Source organism: Trachypithecus francoisi, unplaced genomic scaffold (genome assembly GCF_009764315.1).
Source record: "Trachypithecus francoisi isolate TF-2019V2 unplaced genomic scaffold, Tfra_2.0 Lachesis_group2, whole genome shotgun sequence".
In the NCBI taxonomy this organism is placed as follows: Eukaryota; Metazoa; Chordata; class Mammalia; order Primates; family Cercopithecidae; genus Trachypithecus; species Trachypithecus francoisi.
In genome coordinates, this window is record NW_022681465.1 from 8,277,643 (window position 1) to 8,296,221 (window position 18,579).

An 18,579-nucleotide genomic window follows, 5' to 3' on the forward strand; every position below is an offset into this window, starting at 1 on the left:
TTTTTGTGAAGCTTATACTTTCACATTTACTAGAGAGCATTTTTGTATGGATGGGGTTGGGTAAACACTCAACAAAAGTTTCTTTAAAAAGAAGAAACCATCCTGGTTTGATGTTACATAATCACCAGTTGCCCTCTGCTTCCTTCCCTCCCCAAACTGCCCTGTTGCTAGCAGGCTCACCTGAGCTGAGAGGCAGCCCTCACTCCCCATTGGTACCTCACTGGGGCCTTCTTTACACCCTGGAGAACTTCACAGGGAATCTGTATCTGTAACACAAAGGCTTCCTGGTCCAGATGTAGATAATAGGTCTGACTGGATATTTAAGTCCTGCGGACTTACTCTGCCAAAATTATTTACTCATGTAAAAATAATTTATAATTCTTATAAAGTATCCCCATCATAAAATAATGAATGTTGGGGTTATTGCATTTATGTGCACGTGTACAGTATACAAGATTATACATTAATAATAATGATTTCAAATAGTTATTGTCAAAGCTGTTTTTCTTATGTTTATGAAAGTGCTTATAAAATTAATGTTTTATGAGGCTGGAGATGTATATTTTGTCATTTCATTCTGATATTTGTTAATATTCACTTCCACTGCTGGGTTTGGTTGATGAGATTGACATTGTCTAATTTCAAGCTTTTTGAGTGCGTACTCTTTCATGGCAAGTACGAAATAACTAGTAAAAAATATACAAATATGCTTAACAATCAGTAGACTTTCTCACATTGATTACTTAGAACAGCTTTAGGTGGAGTGAATCAGATGCTTGTATTACAGAAGCATCTAATGCAAAGCAAAATCAAATCACTTGTATGAGTGCACAGAGGTAGGTGTGGAAGAAAGTGAAACACTATTTTAGGTTTTGGTTACACTCTGCTGTGGTGTGCTGCCTGGTATTTGCGTTAACCTGCAAATACTAGGGGTTATGAATTGTTTCTAAGTGTATTATTAAAAATAGCCTTGCTTCATTTCTTCCTAAAATGGAGACAAACGTGTATAGTGTCTATCTTACCAGTATGTGTAAGAATAATATCTTAATGTGTGTAACATGTTTATAGGAACCTGTATTTCAAAGAGCTATTTTTGCAAGTGAGACTAACTTTCTAAGAAACTTTTTTATTCAAACTTTTTTCTCCATTTATAACTGTTCTATTATTTCTTAATGTTCAGAACTCTTTTCATTATCTATAAGGCTGTTTTAGGTAAGTAATGAGAAAATAATAATAATATATGGAAAAGAATGAATGAGGAGTCAAGATGTCTGTCAATCAAGAATGAGTATGTCAGCCCTTGTATTATGATTTTACCTGGGAGGTGATAATTATTGGATGATGTAATGTAGGGGCAGTGATACTACATGGTATGTAAGACTGTTAAAATCACTGAGGTAAGATATTATTTGAACTAAGCACAGAAATAGAGACAGATTTTTAATGCATTTAATTATCAAAATATCTAAAGATTTGGTGTGGCTGTTCACTGGAAACAAATGGCAGACAAACAGAGTATTTCTTGGAGTCATAAATGACATCATACTTTTTCCAACTTTCTGTGTAGCTTCTTTCTTCAGTTGGTCTTTGCTGAGATTTCCCTGTGTCAGAGAAGACTTCCCTGGACATCAGTGACAGTTATTGATTGCTCATGCTATGAGCTCTTCCCATTTCTCAGCCCACTTGCAGTAGGTGAGGCCATGATACTAGTTATAGCTGATTGCTTAAAGACCTTAAGGCTCTGTATGTGACTTTCCAGCTCTTGTCCACTGCTACTGCAGCTCTGGCAGGACTACAGAGGTGCCTCGTGTTTCAGATAGGGCAGCCTCCATCCACCTGTGTCCCTGAATGACTAGAGCACAACCACTGGTGACCTATGGTAGACACAGAATGTGGGTAAGAAATAAACTTATGCTACACCACTGGGATTCAGGGGCTAACTTGTTACCACAGCATAGTCAACCTTTTCTAGCACCTCTTTCTGTCTAAATTTAGCAGTCCTACCCCACTCCATGCCTCCCCAACCCTTCACTCTACTTAGTTTCTTTGTAGCACTGGTTACCGCATGACCCGTCTTTGTTTTACTTTCTCACATCACTTCTCCTGCCTCCATGCACATACACAAAAATTTAAACTCCATGCCTGGCCAAAATAAATGTTTGTTAAATAAATTCTGCCAGTTCTGTTTGCAGTTTATCAGAAGCAAGGAAAGAAATCCTATATAAAGTTGAGCTGTGCTTTAACAATTTTCATTTAGGGTAATTGCCCTTTTTTAAAGTGACTGTGCATTTTTTATGATGAATATAAAGTATTTAGCAGAAATATTTTTTATTAAAATTGTTGAGCTTGTGGAATGAATCTAGCAGCCTATGTGAAAGAAACACTATGCTGGAGAGTCATCTTTCTGCCACGTGTATTCGTTACATTTAACTCTAGTTCTCCATGGGAGATCCATGCAGAGATGTGAAAATGGGACGTGTCTTCCTTCTTCAAAGTTGCTCCAGGTTTTGGCTTCAGGTGCCTCCTGTTTTTTGCCCTCCCTTTTCCCTGGGAGTTCCCTCTGTTTACTTTCATGAGGACTCTTGGTATAAAACATCTTTGTATACCTGGGTGTGTGGGAAGGAATTGAAGGCGAAGGTAGCAGTCATTTCAAGCTGAAGATGTTAAGTAGTCATCTAGCACTTGGTTTTTGCAGAACCTCCTGTAGCCATCTCCACAGTGTCGTATTTGAAAGAAATCTTGTGTAAGAACTGGTCTAAGGATCACTGACCGTGAATGATGGATGCGGTGACAGCATGGCCATTTTAGAGACAGGCAGACTAGATATTGGTTACTTTGATTTTAGTTGACAAAGTTTACTTGCTTTTAAGTTTTAAAACAATACAGCAGTGTGAACTTCAAGTTGTAAACTTTCATTTAGAAAGTTCAAAATTTAGTTCAAATATAAAATATTCTGAATTTGAATAAAAACTTTAAAACTCATTCTTCCTTTTCAGTTGTTTTAAACACAAATGAATCAAGAATATGATTATCACCAATTATTACATGTTTATATTTCTGTTGTATACTGAAGGGAGTGGTAAAATGAATGCTGGAAGAGGATTTTGGTTGAGAAATTGGGAAGAGGAGGAAGTAGCAACTAAGACTGAGATGAATGGCCAGTTAGGAAACTCAAGAATATTAAACAGTAGGGAACAATAAAGTGTTTCAAGAAAAACTTAAGGGGCAACTGAGTCTATTACAATTGATAGGTCAAGTAGGAGGAGAACAGAAGTATCCATAGGATTTGACAGCATTCAGGTCATGGAGACGGAGGAGCGATTTTTGTGGAGTGGTAGGCACAAAAACCTGACATGGGTGGTTGTAAGAGGAATCAAGGAGAATGAGAATCCATGATTATTAGGGGTATTTCAGTTCAAGACATATTGAAGCTGGGTGTGGTGGCTCACACCTGTAATCTCAGCATTTTGGGAGGCCAAGGAGAGCAAATCACTCCAGCCCAGGAGTCAAGTCTAACCTAGGCAACGTGGTGAAACCTGGTCTTCACAGAAAGTTCAAAAATTAGCCAGGTGTGTAATGTAGTCCCAGCTACTTGGGAGGCTGAGGTGAGAGGATTGTTTGAACCCAGGAGGTCGAGCAAGCATGCAGAGAGCCATGATCTTGCCACGTACTCCAGCCTAGAAGATAAAGCAAGACCCTGTATTAAAAAAAAGAAAAAAGACATTGGAAAGTAAAGTAAAAAATCTGTTTAAAGTTAGAGAGCTAGATAAGAGAATAATGAAATAAAGCCAGTAGAAGGAAATAAATGAGAAAAAAACAGGCAATGACATAATAGAAGAATTTTTAAAAATAATAAACCTAAATCTATTATTGAAATGACTAATAAAAACTGAGGTAAAAGAGCAGAAATAGACATCATGATAAAAAAAAAGGGGGGGACATAACTATAGGTAAAATAATGTTTAGAGAATCTGAAATAACATGCACTGCTTTCTGTGACCTCTTGGCCCTCAGCATCCATTTCTATATCATCATAATGGGGGGAAAATCAGGGTCTAGAGTCACAAAATAGGAACTGTGGCTTCTCAGAGGGGCAGTAGAGCATAGTGGTTTAGAAGCATAGACTCTGGTGTCAGACCACATGGGTTTGAAAACGTCCTGACCCTTATTGGTTGTGACTTGGCTAGTTCCTCAGTTTCTCATCTTTAAATGAGGATGATGGGAGTCCTTATGGTGTTATGTGAAAAAACAAGTCAGTTTGTGAAGAAGCACTTAGAATAGCTCCTAACATAAAGTGAACACTGTCTCGTGTGGGTATAATTGAGTACAAAATTTTGTTTTATATATATGTATATGTGTGTGTATATATATGTTTTTTTTTTTTTGAGACAGAGTCTTGCTCTGTCACCCAGGCTGGAGTGCAGTGGTGCAATCTCAGCTCATTGCAAGCTCTGCCTCCCGGGTTCACACCATTCTCCTGCCTCAGCCTCGCGAGTAGCTAGGACTACAGGCGCCTGCCACCACGCCTGGCTAATTTTTTTTTTGTATTTTTAATAGAGATGGGGTTTCACCATGTTAGCCAGGATGGTCTCGATTTCCTGACCTCGTAATCCGCCTGCCTCAGCCTCCCAAAGTGCTGGGATTACAGGCATGAGCCACCGCAACTGGCCTGTTACATAATTTTTAACTCTACTGACTGAAATGTATTATACCCCCTTCTTTAAAATGCAGCCAAGATAAATTAGGATCATCAGTGGCAGCTTTATTTTGATTCTGAGGTATTAGTAAATTCTTTATTTTATAATTTTAAGCATTAAGTGAGCATTCGCAAACTTGAAAGGGTTAAGCCAGATCTACTCCTATCCAGAGCTAATGAGTAGAAAATCAATACCCCAAGTTACCTGCTGACAGCCTAGTCACTCCCTTGTGTCCAGGGCCAGGTGTTCCTAAGTGCCTTCTGTTCTGAGTGATCCAGATTAGTCTAGGAAGCCTGTAAGTTGTTCTGTTGGTTCAATTTTGCTTAGAGTACCTACATATCAAAGTGGCTTATTACCTTGAAACCCTAAAAACCTAATTTAAGTATGTTTAAAATACTTCAGCTGACACGATAAACTTTCCCCATCTGCAGAGGGCATTAACTCAATTGCTAATAAAAGACTTATATATGATGTTTTAAAATTATTTTTCCACATTTTTATCTCTGTTAAATGCTGACATTTTTCATTTTAAATATTACTGGCTGATACTTAAAGGAAATCCAAATACTGTCTTTGACAACCCTTAGATATTCATGGCTAGAGCTTATGAATCATGGTTTTCTTGAGTTAGGAAACATGTTACTATTAAAATGATTTTTCAGAGTGAGAGAATGCTAATGTAGATTAGTTTATTTATGTCTAAACAACCTAACTTTAGCATTCATTGTTTTCTGTTTGTGTGTGTATAATCTATCATTGTTGTCAGAGACATAGCCAAAGAGGTGAAGATCCAGCTCAGATGCTGTAAGGGGGTACAGCTACTCATGTGTGCTTGATCTGCAGAGTTTAGCAGAGGTCCTTATTAAGTGAGCTAAAAGTACTCACACAGGTGCTAAACACTGTGCCAGATATTTGTACTGAAAGCAAACAATAACAGCCCCTGACATCCAGAACTGATCTGACATTCACATTTAGACCTCAATACAAGCTAGTCTGATGTTCATGGCCAGACCCTTGTGTTCTGCCCTTGGGCATGTACAGTCTCAGGGAATGTCAAAAGTGCAGTCTGGAATCATAATAAAATGAGACAATAACAAGGTCACTCTGCAACACAAAATTCTAAACATTCCCATCACCAAATGAGTGCCTGCTACTGTACCAGTTATAGCTGTGTCTTCATGCTAGTCTGTCCTCCCTATGGATAAGATTTATTGAGATACCCAATTATAGATTCACTCAGAAATCTGTAATTTCTGACACCCTTCAATCTAGAGCGAGCCCCCACTTCCTTAGATGCTCTGCTGATTCGCCCAACCAAAGCCCAGTTCCTATAAGAGCTTCTTAATAACACCGTCTTATTGAGACACCCCTTGGTTCCCTATGCTGTGTCTTCTCACTAATTGCAAGGAGGAATAAACCCAACCCGTTTATAGGGCTGTTCCAGTGGGCTTTGGGTAAAGGGTGTTGATGATGTGTATTGTCTATTGAATCCTCAAGGCAATTCCATGACTTAGTTCTGTCAATTGAGAAAAATGATGACACAAATCTCAGTCATTTTAGGAGATTTATTTGCCAAAGTTAAGGATGCGCCTCGGAGACAGGTCTATGCCCTTCTCCACAGATGATTTTGAGGGCTCCAAATTTAAAAAGGAAAGGGTGGGAAATTGAGACGTACACAATTTTCATGTAAGAGGTGCATAGAGAAAAATAGTTAATCATGCCTTTGGCTCAGTGAATCTGCATTTTTTACATAAGATGACAGAAACAAATGGGGCAGAGGAAAAATATAGGGAATCTGCATTTTACATAAGATAAACAGGCAAAATGGGGAAGGGGAATAATCAGATAGGCATTTATGTCTGGTAGGCCAGGGTAACTGCACCTGTAAAGATAAGCTGTCAATTAACATTCTCGTGAAATTTTAACAGGCCACTAGGAATTTCCTTGTGGGCAAAATATGAGGAGGCATGTAGCTTTTCATCTTGTAGCCATCGGATTTAGGAACCAAAACGGGGAGGTGGGTTTGTGTGACCCAGTTCCCAGCTTGACTTTTCCCTTTGGCTAAATGAGTTTAGGGTCCCAAAATTTAATTTCCTTTCACAGTTCTCATTATTCTCATTCTCCAGGTGAGGAAGCTGAAATTCAGAAAGCTTAAGTATCTTGCCCAAGTTGATGTGGATAATAAATGGCACATCCAGGCTTCAGAATTAGGTCTGTTGTGCTCCCAATCCTATGCTCTTTAAAATTCAAGTTTTCAAATCACCATAATATACAGGCTAAAAATGAAATGTAACATACATTTAAGTTATGATACATATTAAAATGAACACACATGAATTTACTACCCAACTTAGGAACAGGCAGGAATTTTAGATCTATCGTTGTATATTTCTTAAGGCTTTAAAAAATCCTATCCTTGGCCGGGCTCGGTGGCTCAAGCCTGTAATCCCAGCACTTTGGGAGGCCGAGACGGGCGGATCACGAGGTCAGGAGATCGAGACCATCCTGGCTAACACGGTGAAACCCCGTCTCTACTAAAAAATACAAAAAACTAGCCGGGCGAGGTGGCGGGTGCCTGTAGTCCCAGCTACTCGGGAGGCTGAGGCAGGAGAATGGCGTGAACCCGGGAGGCGGGGCTTGCAGTGAGCTGAGATCCGGCCACTGCACTCCAGCCTGGGCGACAGAGTGAGACTCCGTCTCAAAAAAAAAAAAAAAAAAAAAAAAAAATCCTATCCTATCTTTTTTATCTTATTTCCCAGAGCAAATCAGTTACCTATGTGTTATGGTTATCATTGCCTTCCCTTTTTTTCTTTATTTTGTAAAATTTTGAAGGCAACTCAAATTTACAGAACAAAAATGCATATATAAAGTAACTTTTTCTTTTTTTTTCCTTTTTATCTCATAAGAAATAACTTTTTCTAGACCATTTTCAAGTAAGTTGCAAACCTGATGCCCTGATCACCCCCAAATATTTAGTATTTTCTACTAAGAACATTCTTCTGCTTAACGACAATGCACAATCAAAATCATGAAATTAATGTTGATGCATAATTACCATACAGTCCTTGATCTCCATTCATGTTTTACAGATTGTTCTCATAATGCCCTTCATATAAAGTAGAAGAGATCAGTTTAGAATCATACATTAGTTGTCAACTAATCAATCAGCTAATCATAGAATCAATACTTAGCTGTCGTGTCTCTTCCACTGCTTGTGGTGTACATTTTGATCACTTGATTAAGGTGGTGTCCTCCAGATTACTCTGCCATAAAGTTGTTTTATTTTCCTTTGTAATGAACAGGTATTTTGTGGAGAAGGTCTTTAAAACTATGCATATAGTATGTTCCTCATGAAACTTTATGTTAGTTGTTCATATCAATAAGACTCATGGTGGTTTATTTCATTCATTGAATTATAACCCATCACTATCACATATTTTGATGCTCAAATTCTTCCAGATTTAGCCCATGGGAGACTATTCATGTGAGTTCCTTTGTCTTTTTGATATTTTGCCATCGTTCTTTCAGTCCTTCCTTCCTTGCTTTTTGACTCAAGAAGTTCCAGACAGATCTTTTACTTGTACCCTACCCTTGCTAGGCATTTCTCCAAAGAGCCCTTGTTTCTTTTAGTGAAGAATGATATTTTAAATCAAAATCTTGGATCTAAGTGTGCTTACAGTTATTGGAGTGTCCTTGCTCTCATCTGAATGCATAGAGCAAGAGAATGTAGAAAACCCTCTTTTTGATGCTCAGGCTCTGATACACCAACCCCATCCATGCCCACATCCATCTTGGGTTCTGACATTCCACACCAACTGATCATGGTCAGGCTTCTGACTTTGCTCAATCTTTGACAATCATCCTTTGCATGGACATCTTCCCACCCACCTCAAGCTTTGACCCAAGTACAACTGCTCCTTCTCATGGACGTGTTCCTCACACCCCGTGGGCCCTGTCCTCCTATTGCCAGCTTAGATGATTTTCAGGAACGGATTTCTTACACTGGGCTTACCTATGAGATCATGCTTCTCTCCACAGGACTCCTCCATGCTTGTGCATGTAATAGTTACCTAATTTGTTTTTACTGATGAATGTTTTCCAAGGTGTAAGTATGTCCAAATTTAAATGTCCATTTTTTGAAGATGCATATTCAGCTTGTTTCCAATGCACCCCTTTATGGACAACACTTCTTCATATGTACATTTGTATACATGTCTTCAGTATTCATACACATTCCTGTAGTGTGTCTCTGGGCCATAAGGTATGCTGATATTTCATTTATATTACAAGATAACATTATAATTTTTAAAAGCACATCTATTAACTTACTTCAACCAGCATATTGATACCTATGGTCACTAAGATCTTGACATTTTCAGATGTTTTGTTTTCCAAACTAATGGTGGTAAGGTATCTAATTGTGGGTTTAATTAGCAGTCTTGGTTACTAAAGTTACTTGGTTATAAGTTTTAGCATTTTTTTCTACATTATGATAGGAAAATCATTTTTATCTTTTCAGAAATATCTTACTTATTATTGGTTCTTTGTTTTTCAATATACAACAAAAAAGTAGCTAATCAAGTTTTTCAAAAAACACTTTTGGAATTTTGATTGGTGTTTTATTGAACCAATGAATCTTTTTTCCTTTTTTTTTTTTTTTAGAAATGAAAGCTTTATCATTTTTCAGCTTTCTATCCTTAAGCAAGTTATAGCTTCCCATTTATATAGATCTTTCTAAATATCTTTCAGTACAATTTTACATGTTTTTACATAGTCTATATATATATATTTGTTAATTTATTCCTAGATATAACATCTCTTCCTGTTTTAAAATTATATCTTTTGAAAAGTTCTGTGTTCTAAATTATATTTACTAATGTATATGAATGTGATTGGCTTTTCTGTATTGCTATTGTATATTTATTAAATTTGAAACACTTGTTCATGAATTCTAATACTTTACCTGCAGATTACTTAGATTTGATCTATAGAAAACCATATTGTCTGAAAATATGAGTTGTATTTCTTGATTTACAGTCTTCATGTATACATTGTCTTTATTTTTTTTTAATTTTACAACACTGTGTAGTACCTCGAGTATAACATTGACTGTAAGTGCTAACAGTAATTATGTAAATCTTATTTCTGATTTAAAGGATATTTATAATGTTATACTCATTGTATTATATCATTTTCACACTGCTATAAAGAACTGCCAGGGACTGTGTAATGTATAAAGGAAAGAGGATTAATTGACTCACAGTTCCACAGGGATAGGGAGGCCTCGGGAAACTACAATAACGGTGGAAGGGAAGCAAAGAGATCCTTCTTCACATGTTGGCAGGAAGGAGAAGTGCCAAGCAAAAGGGGGAAAAGTCTCTTATAAGACCATCAGATCTCATGAGAACTCACTATCACAAGAACAGCATGGGGCTAACCACCCCCACGATTTAATTACCTCCCACCGAGTCCCTTCCACAACATGTGGGGATTATGGGAACTATAATTCAAGATTAAATTTGGGTGGGGACATAGCCGAACCACATTCGACCCCGACCACTCCCCAACCTCATGTCCTCACATTTGCAAACACAGTCATGCATTTCCAACAGTCCCACCAAGGTCTTAAATCCTTCCAGCAGTACCAAGAGTCCAAGTCCAAAGTCTCATCTGAGACAAGGCAAGTCCCTTTTGCCTATGAGCCTGTAAAGTCGAAAGCAAGTTAGTTACCTCCTAGATACAGTGGAGATACAGGCATTGGGGTAAATGCACCCATTCCAAATGAGAGACATTTGCCAAAACAAAGAAGCTACAGGCCACATGCAAGTCAGAAATCCAGTAGGGCTGTCATTAAACCTTAATGTTCCAAAATGATCTCCTTTAACTCCATATCTCACATCCAGGTTATGTTGATACAAGAGGGGATCACATATCCTTGGGCAACTCCAACTCTGTATTTTTGCATGGTACAGCTTGCTTTTGGCTGCTTTCACTGGCTGGCCTTGAGTGCCTGCAGGTTTTTCAGGTGCATGGTGCAAGCTGTTGGTGGATCTACCATTATGGGGTCTGGAGGATGGTGGCTGTCTTCTCACAGCTCTACTGAGTATGCCCCAGTGGGGACTGTGTGGCTCCAACTACACATTTCTCTTCTGCACTGCCTTAGCAGACGTTCTCCATGAGGGCTCCACCACTGCAACAAACTTCTGCCTGGACATCCAAGCATTTCCATACATCATCTACAATCTAGGTGGAGGTTCCCAAACATCAGTTCTTGACTTCTGTATACCTGTAGGCCCAAAATCACCTAAAAGCTGCCAAGGCTTGGGGCTTGCACCCTCTGAAGCAATGGCCTGAGTTGTACAGTGACTGCTTTTAACCATGGCTGGAGTTGAAGCAGGGCACCATGTCCCAAGGCTAGGCCTGGAAGGGGCCCTGGGCCCAGCCGGTGAAACCAATATTTCCTCCTAGGCTTCCTGGCCTGTGATGAGAGTGACTGCTGTGAAGGTCTCTGACATGCCCTGGAGACATTTTACCCATTGTTTTGATGATTAACATTTGACTCCTCATTATGCAAATTTCTGCAGTGGGCTTGAATTTCTTCTCAGAAAATGACTGTTTCTTTTCTATTGCATTGTCAGGCTGGAATTTTCCAAACTTTTTTGTTCTGCTACCTTTTGAATGCTTTGCCACTTAGTAATTTCTTCTGCCAGATACACTGAATCATCTTTCTCAAGTTCAGAATTCCACAGATCTCTAGGTCAGGAGCAAAATACTGCCAGTCTCTTTGCTAAAGTATAGCAAGAATCACCTATATGCTAGTTCCCAACAAGTTCCTCATCTCCAACTGAGACCACCTCAGCCTGGACTTCATTATTGATATCCCTATCACCATTTTGTTCAAAGCCATTCAACAAGTCTCTAGGAAGTTCCAAACTTTCCCACATCTCTCTGTCTTCTGAGCACTCCAAGACTCTAGAAAGTTTCAAACTTTCCCACATTTTCCTGTCTTCTTCAGAGTCCTCCAAACTGTTTCGATTTTTAACTGTTATGCAGTTCCAAAGTCACGTCCACATTTTTGGGTATCTGTATAGCAGCACTCCACTCTCTGAGGTATCAATTTACTGTATTAAGCTGTTCTCACACTCCTATTAAAAAAAACTGCCAGAGACTGGGTAATTTACAAAGGAAAGAGATTTAGCTGACTCAGTTCCACAGGGCTGGTGCAGTCTCAGGAACTTACAATTATGGTGGAATGGGAAGTAAACATGTCCTTCACATGGCAACAGGAAGGAGAAATGCTGAGCAAGGGAGGAAATGCCCCTTGTGAAACCATCAGACCTCATAAGAACTCACTCACTACTGGGAGAACAGCATGGGAATAACCGCCCCATGATTCAATTGCCTTCGACCATGTACCTCCATGAAATGTGAGGATTAGGAGAACTACAATTCAAGATGAGATTTGGGTGGGAAATTTCTCAGTTTTATTATTGTAAGCTTTTAAAAAATACACTGTATTTTTAATGTTCATAATTTTGAGAATAAGATTTACCTGTATATTTTTTCTATAATTTTCTTGCCTAACATTAAGCATATTTATGCCTCATGAGCTGATTTGGGGAGTAAAACAACTTATTTAAATTTTTGGAAGAGTTTGTAAGATATTTTAATGATTCATACTTTGAAATTTTGGTAGAACTCACTGTAAAACTCAGGGTAGAATTTTCTTTATGGAAATAAGGAAGACAGCACTTCTCTGGTATATAGTGCTTCACACTTCCTATCACAACTTGTTCCTAGAGGAATCAAATGTGTCATCCTGTGTGACTCCACAGGGAGAGAACTCTAGGAAGCTTGCTCCTGCTTTCCTCTGGACTTCACTTCATGTGCCTTTTCTCTCTGCTGAATTTGCTTTGTATCCTGTTGCTATAATAAACTGTAGGCAGAAGTATGCCTATATGCTTAGTCCTGTGAGTATACTTAGCAAGTCATCAAACCTGGGGGTGATCTTCATGACCAACAACACAGTGATATTTTCCCAGAAAATTTTTCATTTTATTTCAATTTTCTAAATTATTGTCATGTGTGTTCATACTACTTGTGTTATATTTTAGAATTTAAAAGCTATTGTTCCTTTTTAAATTTAATATTTCATGTTAAATGTTTTTTATTTAGATTTTTTTCTTATTAGCTTATATTATTTTGTCCATTTCTTTAGTATTTTAAAATAAACTTCTTTTAGATATGTTGATTTTCTCTACTGTGTCTTTGTTTTCTATTTCATTGTTATTTAATTTTATCTTTATTTTCTTTCATTCTCTTTGGTCTCATTTATTTGATTTGTGATCTAACTTAATATGTATAAGTAGCTCCTTAGTTATCAGCCTTTTCTTTTCTAACATAAATATTTAAAACTACGTATTCCCTTCTTAGTGTTTATTTTAACATGTTCCACTAATTTTGATTTGTGATAAATTTTTGACTATTAAGTTCTAATTTTTTGACTACTAAATTAGTCAATTATCAGAATACATATGGTACATTTCTCACTATGATTGACACAGGATTCCTTCTGTGCCACTTCACCAGATGGAAATCTCAGTGGCAATGGCACCCCTGCCTGGACCTCTCTTGGCTCCATGCTCGCTGCTGGGCTTGCTTCACCTTACTCTGCCTGGCAGCCTGCACTCAGCTCATGCTACCGGCCTGGATTCTGTGCTCAGCCTGTGGGTGGGCATGGCATGCAGCAGCCTGCTTCCACCTTGGGTACTGGCATCTGGATGAGGGAATATGGTGGAACCTGTAAACTAGTAGATGACAGAAACTGCAGAGCCCAAGCGGTGTTGTGGCTCTAGCCCACAGAGTCCCAAGGTCTGAGCCCCCAAGCACTTTTACTGTTCTCTCTCCTTCCCACCATCCACAGATAAGCAAATGGGGCTGTTGGGGGGTGGGGCGTGGGGGGGTTTACAGATTGTTCATGTTACAGCTCCCATTTGTTCCTCCCAATCGGTGGGTTTGGGGTTCTTGTCCTGCATGCAAGAAAAATTAGGCTACATGGACACTAGAGAATGAGGAATGTAGAAAGGGGTTTTGTTAAGTGACAAAACATCTCTCGTCATGAGAGGGTACCTCTCATACACCACATGAGTGGGTGGCCCTCTGTGTGAGACAGGGCCCAAAAGTGAATAGCCCCACATGTGGCTGAATCTGGGGTAATTATGGGCTCAAAATGGGGGAATGCGAGGTGATTGGTCCATGAACAGGCCAGGGAGAAGCCCCATCTGATTGGCTAAAAGGCACTGAAGAAGTTCTCACTGTAATCATGGACTCTACGTGGGCTGCCAGCCCTGTTTTCAGGCTTTAAATGGTCCTTGGTTTGAAGCTTGGGTTTTACTGGGAACCTTTCCCTGTCTGCCTAGGAATTTTCCTCCCTCCTGCTGCTATCAGTCTCCCTTCCAAAAAGGTACATCTAACTGACGCTAGGGTAAGGACAGTTACTGCTCTTACTGCTTCATGTTGATGGGGCACATTGTTTTGGGAAAATGCAGTCAGATTTCTCTCAGAGATTTATCTGAGGGTCCCCAGTGAAAGCCATTACCCAATGTTCCATTTGCATAACCATTTGGAGTTTGATGGTCTCTAGGTGAGAAGAAACAAATTTTACAGGAAGATGAAGTATGAATGGGCCAAATATTAGTATTATACAAAGAGGAGCTAAGAGGAAAATTCTAGTGCCAAAGATAACAGAAATAAGAAGTAAAAGAGACTAACCATTCTAAAAACAATGTTGTGGCCAGAACTGTTTCACTCTGGTGAAAAATAATTAAATCTTTATGAGGGGCAGTTAAACTTTAGAGGAGAAATAACTGGTTATGGAAATAGATAATCCCATGGGTATTCGGGATTAAGGGGTCCTTGGCAAACATGCCTGGCGGTGAGGAACAGAACAAAGGTGATAACAGCAAGCATGGGGGAGGCCATAAAGAGGATATTCATGGAAAGTTAATTATTGACACTTATCTTTGTGATTGTTTGCCTGAGGTCTCCAATTTCTTCACACTGATATTTTGGGTGCTCTTCTAGGTCTGTGGAGGTAATTCTGTCAGTTCCCCAGGCCTTTACTTGAGTATAACGAATCCAGGAATGTATGTGAGTGACCTTACTGTCATAGGAGTAGAAAGAAGAACAGTGTAAGGTCCCTCCCACTCTGGGCCTAGAGAGGGAGACAGGGAAAGAAGTGCCTTTACCAGCACTAAGTCCCCTGGGTTGAATAGACATGGCCCTAGTTCACAGGGTTAGGCCTCCAGCAATTGTTTCAGTTCCTGTTGTAAATGGGCCAACATAGTTACATGTTTAATTAAATCAGAGGTTTCTTGGTCTAGCAAGAAATCATTAGCGGGAAAAGACCATCCATACATCATTTCAAAGAGACTTAAACCCAGCTTCAAAGGGGTGTTTCTAACAGGTAGTAGGGCTATGGGAAGAAGAGTAATCCAGGGAAGATAAGTCTCTTGAGACACTTTTCTGAGGTGTCTTTTGATAATATCATTTGTCTTTTCTCCCTCTTCTGAGGATTGTGGTCTCCAATCACAATAAAGATGATATTGTGTGCATAGTGCATTTGAGACACCCTGGGTGACAGCCACCTTGAACAAGGGGCCATTATCACTCTGGAAGTACTCAGGGAGTCTAAAGTGAGAAATTATTTCATTAATTCATACTTTTATTACCTCAGAAGCTTTCTCTGTTTGACATAGAAAGGCTTCTACCTAGTTAGTGAAGGTGTCTATCCATATTAGGAAGTACTGGATGTCCTTTGTCTTTGGCATATTGGTGAAATTCATCCACCAGTCTTCCCCTGGGTCGCCTGTCATTCTTTGGTTTCCAGCAGGAATAAGTCAATCATTTAAGAGATTGCATTAGAGTAAGGGAGTAAGGTTGTCAAGATCATAAGAGGATTGTAGAGATACTCTGGGTTGTACTGAGTGCTTCCTCGCAGTGAATATGATTACATAATTACAGATATTTTTTGCACTTTCATTGTCTAGACTACTACCATATATTCTAATTAGCCACCATTTTTTATACAGCTGGCTATAGCACACAGCTTTCCTTCAGTGCACTGTCAGTGCATGGGGCTTTGAAAGCTACCATGGCTCTTGGCAGGAAAAGTCTGAGGTGTGCTTGGAGCACTCTCCACACCATTTGATTCAAAATATGAAACTAATGCTGAGGGGGAAAAAAGCACATTTACACAAATTTTTATTCATGTACCAGGTCCCCTGCTAAACAATGTTTTTAAAAAAGTAATGTGTCATTTATTCCTCACAATTACCCAGTGAAGCAGTTGCTACAAAGGCCCTTCTGCTGTGGTTATTTCTGCTCATTCTGAGCCAGGGTTCTGATTGTACAGTAGTCATGAAAAGGCTGCCCCTTTTGAAGGATGTTTCTCTTTCACTGCACATGTCGACTCTCCATGGGTCTTAGCAAAGGCTGGCATATTTGTCCCGTGGGTGTACTGTAGAATGTGAAATTAAAATGAGACTTGCTTGAGAGAGATTTTTGTTCTGAAGGGAGAACAGTATTTTAGTACTTATGTCCATCACTCTTAGGATAGATGGACAGAAAATGTCTGCCTGAAAGAATTTGTCGAATGAAGCTGCCAAGGTTACAAGAAACACGGTGGTAGGAGAAAGAAGGCCAGGCAGCATTGCTTTTTAGGTCTTTATACAGAACACGAGGCTTGGAAAAAGCTGTTCTTCCAGCAACTTTTCTTCCTTGTGTTGCTTCTGTGGTCCAGAGGATTCAATTTGGGAAGGATATTGATATTCTTTTCACCATATGCAATGCTTTCTGCATAAAGAATTTTTTTTCTATATTTCCTTAAAATCATATCATTTTATTTAACATTCTTTAATTTCTGCCAGTTACTTTCTCAGTGAGTTTTGCAATATCACACTTGTTTTTTCTTTTCCTTACCTAAGATTTTTTTCTTTTTCCTAAAGATTTCTTTCTTATCCATGTTTGCATTTTTGGGTATGTTCTTTTTATCATCATCATTATCATCACCATTATTATTCTAGATTGAACACAAAATTAACATATAAATCTTTGACAGTTAAGAAAAATGTGATTTAATTTAGTTTTGTGTAGTGGAAAGAGTACTTGAAATCACACGATCTCTATTTGAATCCTGACTCTGCAGTGCCCTCGCCTTCTGCCACATTGGATGAGAGCTTTGTATTCTCTCTAGTCTTCAATTTTCTCATTTGTGAGATGAAGAAGTTAAATCAAATACTCTCTAGCCCCTGTTCCAGCACTGCTAACACAAGGACCAGCTTTTTCCCAATACGATGCTGCCTCACACAGTGATTTAATTTTTCTGTTTATACTCACCTTCTTCCAAAAATTGTTTGAGGGTATCTGAAGGATACACAAGAAACCAATAACATGGGTTATTTTTGGGTGAAGGAACATCAAGGCTGGGAAACAGGAGTAGAAAAGAAGATTCAAGTCATCTGGATTTTGGCCAGATAAACCTGCTTTCAATTCCAACAAATAAACAAAATGTAAAACTGTAATTAAGAGAAGTTATCTGAGCAGAATTTTTTTTAATTCATTTTGGTCTATTCTGTAATTATAGTGACTCAGAATAATACTAAAGCTATAAGGGTAGGAAAAAATCTGTAGAATTTCACTTTTTCTTTACCATTTTATTAGTAGAAAGAAATGCTAATAAACAACAAAATAGCCAGAAAAAATAAAAAATTTGAGTAGTGTATTGAGACTTTTAGCACTGGAGACTTGCATTTATGCAATATTTATTGGGTCTCTGTTTTATATTTCTAGACAAATCTAGAGCTAAGACTTGTGAGTCTAACATTCTCTGCACACACACTTAAGAAAGATGTTGGCTGGGCGTAGTGGCTCATACTTGTAATAACTGCATTTTGGGAAGCTGAGGTGGCCAGATCACAAGGTCAGGAGTTCGAGACCAGCCTGGCCAACATGGTGAAACCCCATTTTTACTAAAGATACAAAAAATTAGCCAGGCGTGGTGGTGTGCACGCATAATCCCAGCTACTTGGGAGACTGAGACACCAGAGTCACTTGAACCTGGGTGGTGGCAGTGAGCCAAGATCATGCCATTGCACTCCTGCCTGGGCAACAGGAGAGACTCTGTCTCAAAAAAAGAAAAAGAAAAGACAAGACAAGAAAAGAAAAGAAAGACAGGGAGAGAGGGAGGGAGGGAGGGAGGGAGGGAGATGTTCCATAAGACCTTTACTCCCCCAGCTGTTATTACAGGCCTCAAACTTTATTAAGCAATTATGCTGTTCTACACATGTTGATAAGGACATTTAAAAATGGTTATTAATTTTTAGAAAAATTTAAGGTAGAAAATGATAAGTTATGTCCAATTTGTGAAAATAATCCAACTAAACACAAATTTTAAAAGTTATAAAAATTACTTTGAGTAAATAGACACATTCAAAAACATTTTGTATGTCTTCTAACTAATAATCATTACCATTTTTTCAGGTATGTTGGGGCAAATCAGTGTTTAAACACCTGTTCAGAAGAATTAACAGATTGTAGTATAGCAGGAATACTATCCCTCTGGTCTTTACTTATTCTGGCACATAGGCATGGAAGCATTTTGTTTGCTCAAGGCTAATTAATCTGTATTGATTCTTCACAGAGAAATAAATATTAAAAAATTACTTTAAAATGTACCTTAATTTTTTAAAAGAGCATGCTTTGCTATATAATATTTGTTAAATCAAACTAAAATTTGGCCTGATAAAGACTTCATACTTGCATTCTGTATTAGCTCCTTCTCCTGCTGCTATGAAGAAATACCAGAGAGTGGGTAATTTATAAA